Consider the following 6,000-nt stretch of genomic DNA (forward strand, 5'->3'; position numbering starts at 1 on the left):
GGTTTGGTGTCTATAACATAGGGGTGTGTATGTATAGTCTTGGAGGTGGGTTTTTAGGCAATATGCCGGCCCAAATGGTATATAATATGTTTTGTTGATCTTTAAAAAACAGAGAGTGTTTAGGTTTTCTTTGAACGTTCTCCTCCATCTTTAATCTTCTCTTTAAAGTTGATGTACACCAATGCCACATTGGTAGCTAGAAAATTCACTAACAGAACCAAAGATTGAGAGACATTTATGTTTAGAAGTTAGGGTTTTTACACTTGTGAAGAAAACGTTTGTTGAGATTTAGAGGGCAATTATGTTGCAAGAGAAATCGAGGAGATGCCCATGATGGACATCGATCACAAGGTTAAGTTTTTCACTAGTGATCTCACGATCGACTTGAAGAATAGACTAGGTAACGTTGGACATGGCGTAAAATATCATGGCATCCTAGACTAATACACCCTAGAAGATGTAAATATGTTATTTTTATTTTTAAAATAGTTTTTATAATTTCTTTCAATATGTATATAAAAGTAAAATATTAATGGTAATTGAAGAAAGATGACATTAGGTATATAGTGTTTGGATGAATGTTAACAAATTCATCTTCATCCTCTCATCGATGATAAAATAATGGGTTTTCTTCACTACAAACCTGTGAAAAACTGAGCTTTTCAACAATATAGAAAAATGTTTTCTTTTTTTTTTCTAGTTTGGATACATATATTTATATCTAACTAATATTAGTATAAGTATTACCTTTTGGGTTGTGCTTTATAATGCCAGAGTTTCAAAACGTGACAAAATAGAGTTGAAATGGATGAGATATATCGATACTTAAAGTTGGGTGTTGAAACTGAGAAAGCTGCGAAAATTACAAAGGGAAACAATGAGAACTTGTCCCACATAGAAGTAGGGACAAAACTTTTGAGATCTATATAAACGGGGAACCCAAGGATGCCAAACACTCTAAACTCGCACTTGCACACGTTGTGGGCGTAATGTGGCGTTTTGCAACTTGCGTATGGTCCAATATAGGGTAAGCCCGATAGGTGGGCTAAATGCAACTTGCGTATGGTCCAAATATAAGGTGCGCAAATGTTGGTTGTGTGATTGGTCTGACTACACTGATGATAGTGGATGCGGGGCAAGCAGCTCGTTGTAGTGCGGCAAATAAGAATGCGCAACAGGTTTGGACATGCAGACTACGTGCAACGCTTGAGCGCGCCGCCAGTCTGGACAGTGCGCCAATTTCTAGCTCGTGTAGGTAGTTCAACAATTCTTTCCTACTATAATACAACAATTGTGACCGCAAAATCGTCTCTCTATGTCAGTAGAGATCATTGTCACAACTTATGACTAATATAGTAGTGATCACGTTTTTTATTTAACCGATTTTGACTTTGATATCAAGATCGTCCTACTAATCTTGGCAATGGTCGCAATGTCTCACTAAAATGAAAATAATATTAATACAAATTTGTTAGGATGCAATATTGTCTATGGATGTATATATCCCTTCTGAAAGAAATATGCATTTTGATATTTAATGTTTAGATATAGTTAATCATCAGTTATTTACAAATTTATTAATTATATTTACTTATTTGTACAAAAAAATAATTAAATTTTATTTGAAAGGCAATTTTGAAAGAAAGGTAAAAGTAAAAAAAAGATTTACATGCCCTTTTGATATTCGTAGAGAGTCTAAATTTATAAAAGTACGCGAAAACAATCATGTTAAAAAAATATGTTTATGTGCCAGTTCCTTTTTTACACATTCTGCTCGCACATCAAGATCATGCGTAGTGGTAAGGGTGAATAATGCCCTCATTTTTGGGCATTTTCCGTCATGTGGTAGTACAGTCAGGAAGTGGCATTATTGGGCATTTTTCTAAAATGCGTGTAGTGGGGATGTGCACATCATGTTAAAAGGGTGTAAAGAATTAAATAAAAATAAAAAAACCAACAAAAAAGCTATTGTACTAAAAAAGAAAGATGAAATGTTATTGGCCAACTCAAAATGTTCAAAGCGTGATTTGAATCACGCGAAAACAAAAAAACAAGCCAAACACGCCCAGGGGGTGGATCCCCGACGTGATTTGGCGTTTTCGGGCACAAAAAACGCCCCAAATGGTGCCACTACAGGTGGTCTAATATTGATGTGCTCAAAGTTATTTAACTAAAACCAACTAATTACCTCTAAACTATACATTCTAAGTTTTAAATTTATAACCTAAAACTTTATAGTCCTAAACCACACATGCAGGTGTACTAATCAATGAAGTACAGTCTAAGAAGTCCGAGTATCGAACGCATTAGACTATATTGATTACGTTAATTAGACTCAATTACTTGTCTAAACGGACTCGGCTTAATTGTTTTTTTTTTTTTTTATATTTTGAGAGGGGTTTTCTAACGACCTAATTGTAATGGGTTATTGGATTTTATCACCCCCAACTATCGGCCATTGGCCGTTGCCACCCCCAACTAACACTTTGACACCCGACACCTCCAACTTGACTTTTAGTTTGTGTTGGCACCACTCTGTTAACTCTTTACTAACTGAGTTTGTTTCTAGTCCTACGTGGCACATACTTGATTACGTGGACACGATTATGTGGCAATTACGTGGCATTATATCCCTATATAAAAACCATGCATTGCTCATAAGAATATCTTACCCCATCCTTATTCAGTTATGACCGCCACAAACCAAACTCCAATTACTGTCATGACCACCACAAACCACCGTGACACACCACCGTTTCTCTCACCGGACGACATAATCCGGCTAGCACAATACTACACAACCGCCCTACTCAACCCATTCCTCATGTCCCCAACTTCTCATCAAACCCTCATCTCTTCAATTCCCACAAAATCCCACTCGGTCGCCACTCGTTCAAAACCCTACAACTATTCCGTACACATCTCGATAATATCACAATCACTGACTTACAATTAGTTTCTGAATCAATTGTTAACGGTTTCCCCAAATTAATTCTGTCCCAGATGTGGCCCAACTTCTAGACTTACTCCCCCAAACTCAACGGTTTCTGCTATAAATCTCACCGGTATTGACCTAAGCTATGATTTCAGATCTATTTCTTCAACTTTGTTAACTGTTTATACACTTGAATCGTTTGCTGCTGGAAGGTGTGTCCGGGCCAGAGGCGACTGCCGGTGGTGGCAGGAGGAAGTGATTTCTCAGTGTAGTAGACTTCTTAACTCTTTAGATCTTAGCGGGCCGGAGTTTATGCCCTAGAAGGTGCGTCCGGGCCGGAGGCGACTGCCGGTGGTGGCAGGAGGAAGTGGTGTTTGCAGGAGATGGAGGTGGTGATGGTTGTGGGAGTGTCTATACTCTGTGTTCATCGTTATTTTTAGATTAGGGTTATGAGAAATACTTTTTTTATATAGGGATATAATGCCACGTAATTACCACATAATCGTGTCCACATAATCAAGTATGTGCCACGTAGGACCAGAAACAAACTCAGTTAGTAAAGAGTTAACAGAGTGGTGCCAGCACAAACTAAAAATCAAGTTGGAGGTGCCGGGTGTCAAAGTGTTAGTTAGGGGTGGCAACGGCCAAAGGCCGATAGTTGGGGGTGATAAAATCCAATAACCCAATTGTAATTAATTAAAGATTAACTAAAACTGATTAAGACACGAACAACACTGATAAAATCCAATAACCCAATATCAGATGATGGTAAAAACACTACCTAGGTTTGGAATCCTATTCGTAAAGCATGGTTTTCTAACGGTATTGGTAACTAGATGGAATTGGGATCTATGATACTAAACTAAAACGATATGCTAAAGTATTCTCGACCCTTCTCAAGTATGGAAACTAAGAGAACCCTAAAAGCTATTAATCTCACCGGTTAGTCAAATAGCCTCACAACGAATCCAACAATACTAAAGTACCCTAAAAACAGTCTACCTCACAACACGATAATCTCAATGCACTCTAAAGTGTAGAGGGGTAATATAAGAACAATTCATCAGACTTAAGTAGGCAACTGTCATAAGACAATTAAGGAAGATCCACTCACACGCAATCAACACCTAAACCATCTAGTGACGAAGACAAACTTAACTAATCCTCACCTCACAGCTATTAGACTAGGTAGAACACTTAAAACTTCTAAAACCTCAATCACAGTTCCTACAGAAATCTCTGGCAATTAACCGTAAACTAATCGCAAACACACAAGAGGCGACCTAACAAGCATTCATACATGACAGACCATCACAAAACACAAGTGGAACTATGAACGAGTTTAAATCAATAAAAAGCATGCATAACATCTAAATTTATGAACAAGACCCGTTACTAAAGTATTAATCCATCTAAGTCTTTACCAAAAACCAAAAGAAAACCAATTCATCAACACATATTCAACGTTAAACCTAGCTAGTAATAAAGTATTTAGCCTAGAATCATCTTTAAAACAGAAGAATTTGCCAAACAAGTTCACTAGACATGGGTTTAACAAGAAAAGCAAAGAAACATGAAACCTAGGAGTGCAAACGAGCCGAGCGGCTCGCGAGCAACTCGAGATCGGCTTGAGAAAAAGCTCGAAACGAGTCAAGCCTTATCGAGCCCGAGCCGAGCTTGAGCCTAAAATAAAGCTCGTTTGTTTATCGAGCCCGAGTTCGAGCCTCGCATGTGAAGCTCGTTAGGCTAGTCGAGCCTTAGTGTAAACGAGTCAAGCCGAGCTTATTTAAACTTGTTTACAAGCCGACCTCAAACCTAAAAATAAGCTTATTTAGGGGCCGTTTGTTTTTGCTTAACATGTCTTCAAGGAGCTTATGTCTGCGGGCGGGCAGTCATAAGGGCTTAAAGACCGTTTGTTTTTTTAAAAAAAGAAGATCTGAAAGGAGCTTTTATTAGCTTAAAAAAAACAAATATCTAACCTCTTCACAAATCATCAGATCTTCTTCACATATCGCTCCCAGACACGCTCCCAGACGACTCAACTTCTCCTCCTGCCGCCACAGGTCACCGCCTCCCACCATCTTCTTCCACAGGTTCGTCTCATCATCTATCTAATCATTTATTATTCTGATTGTTTGCGGTTTTCTAGGGTTAGGGTTTCGGTTTGAATCGTTTTTGTACAGTACATACTTGTTTCTACATGTTCCGATTAGTGTGGATTGGTGTTGTATGTTCACCATTCAAACAATACATGCTTGAATCAGACTTCCTTTTCCTTGTACAGCCATAATTATAAATAGTATCATTACATCCAGCTTATGATAGAACCATGTTATTATAGAACCAAATAAAAGGCATAGCATACCTCTTTTGTGTTGACTTGCTTGACTGAATTATGGCTGCGTTTTTCCTACATGTGGCTGCGTTTTTTTTGTAATTATGGTTGTGTTTATTTTTTGTAATTTATGGCTGCGTTTTTTGTAAATTATGGCTGCGTTTTTTATGGCTGCGATTGTAAGTTGTTTGTGATTGAATTTTAGATGGAAACTAATGATGGTCGACAACAATGGACGCATGAGGCTATCAAATGTATGTTAGAAACATGTCTTGAAGAAATAGGGATGTCACACCCCGACCACGTAGGACAACAATGTGACAACTCGTACTTCAAACCCGTCTTTGTGTTGTATGTAACGTATGTGAACATGTGAATTTGATGGACTTATTGAATGTTATGACATTGTGATGTGTTATTATGTGCATTATGTGTGTATGCTATATTATGTGAATGTTACAAGAACCGATCGCACAACACACACAACAATCGCACAAGCCCAAGTTGGGCCACATTGCTCGCACACGGTTCAAGGGCAGCCCAAGCAAGGGCCGGCCCATTCCTCTTATGCGTACAAACACCCTAAGGGACTTATTCTCTCATTTGTTACAATTTACCTATCACAACACACAAAACCCTAGCTTCTCTCTCTCTCTCTCTACTCGACGGCAACAATCCAAGGCAATCGAAGATCTCTCTCTCTCTCTCTCTCTTTGATTCTAACCGGTTA

This window comes from Helianthus annuus, chromosome 2 (assembly GCF_002127325.2).
Source record: "Helianthus annuus cultivar XRQ/B chromosome 2, HanXRQr2.0-SUNRISE, whole genome shotgun sequence".
Classification (NCBI taxonomy): domain Eukaryota; kingdom Viridiplantae; phylum Streptophyta; class Magnoliopsida; order Asterales; family Asteraceae; genus Helianthus; species Helianthus annuus.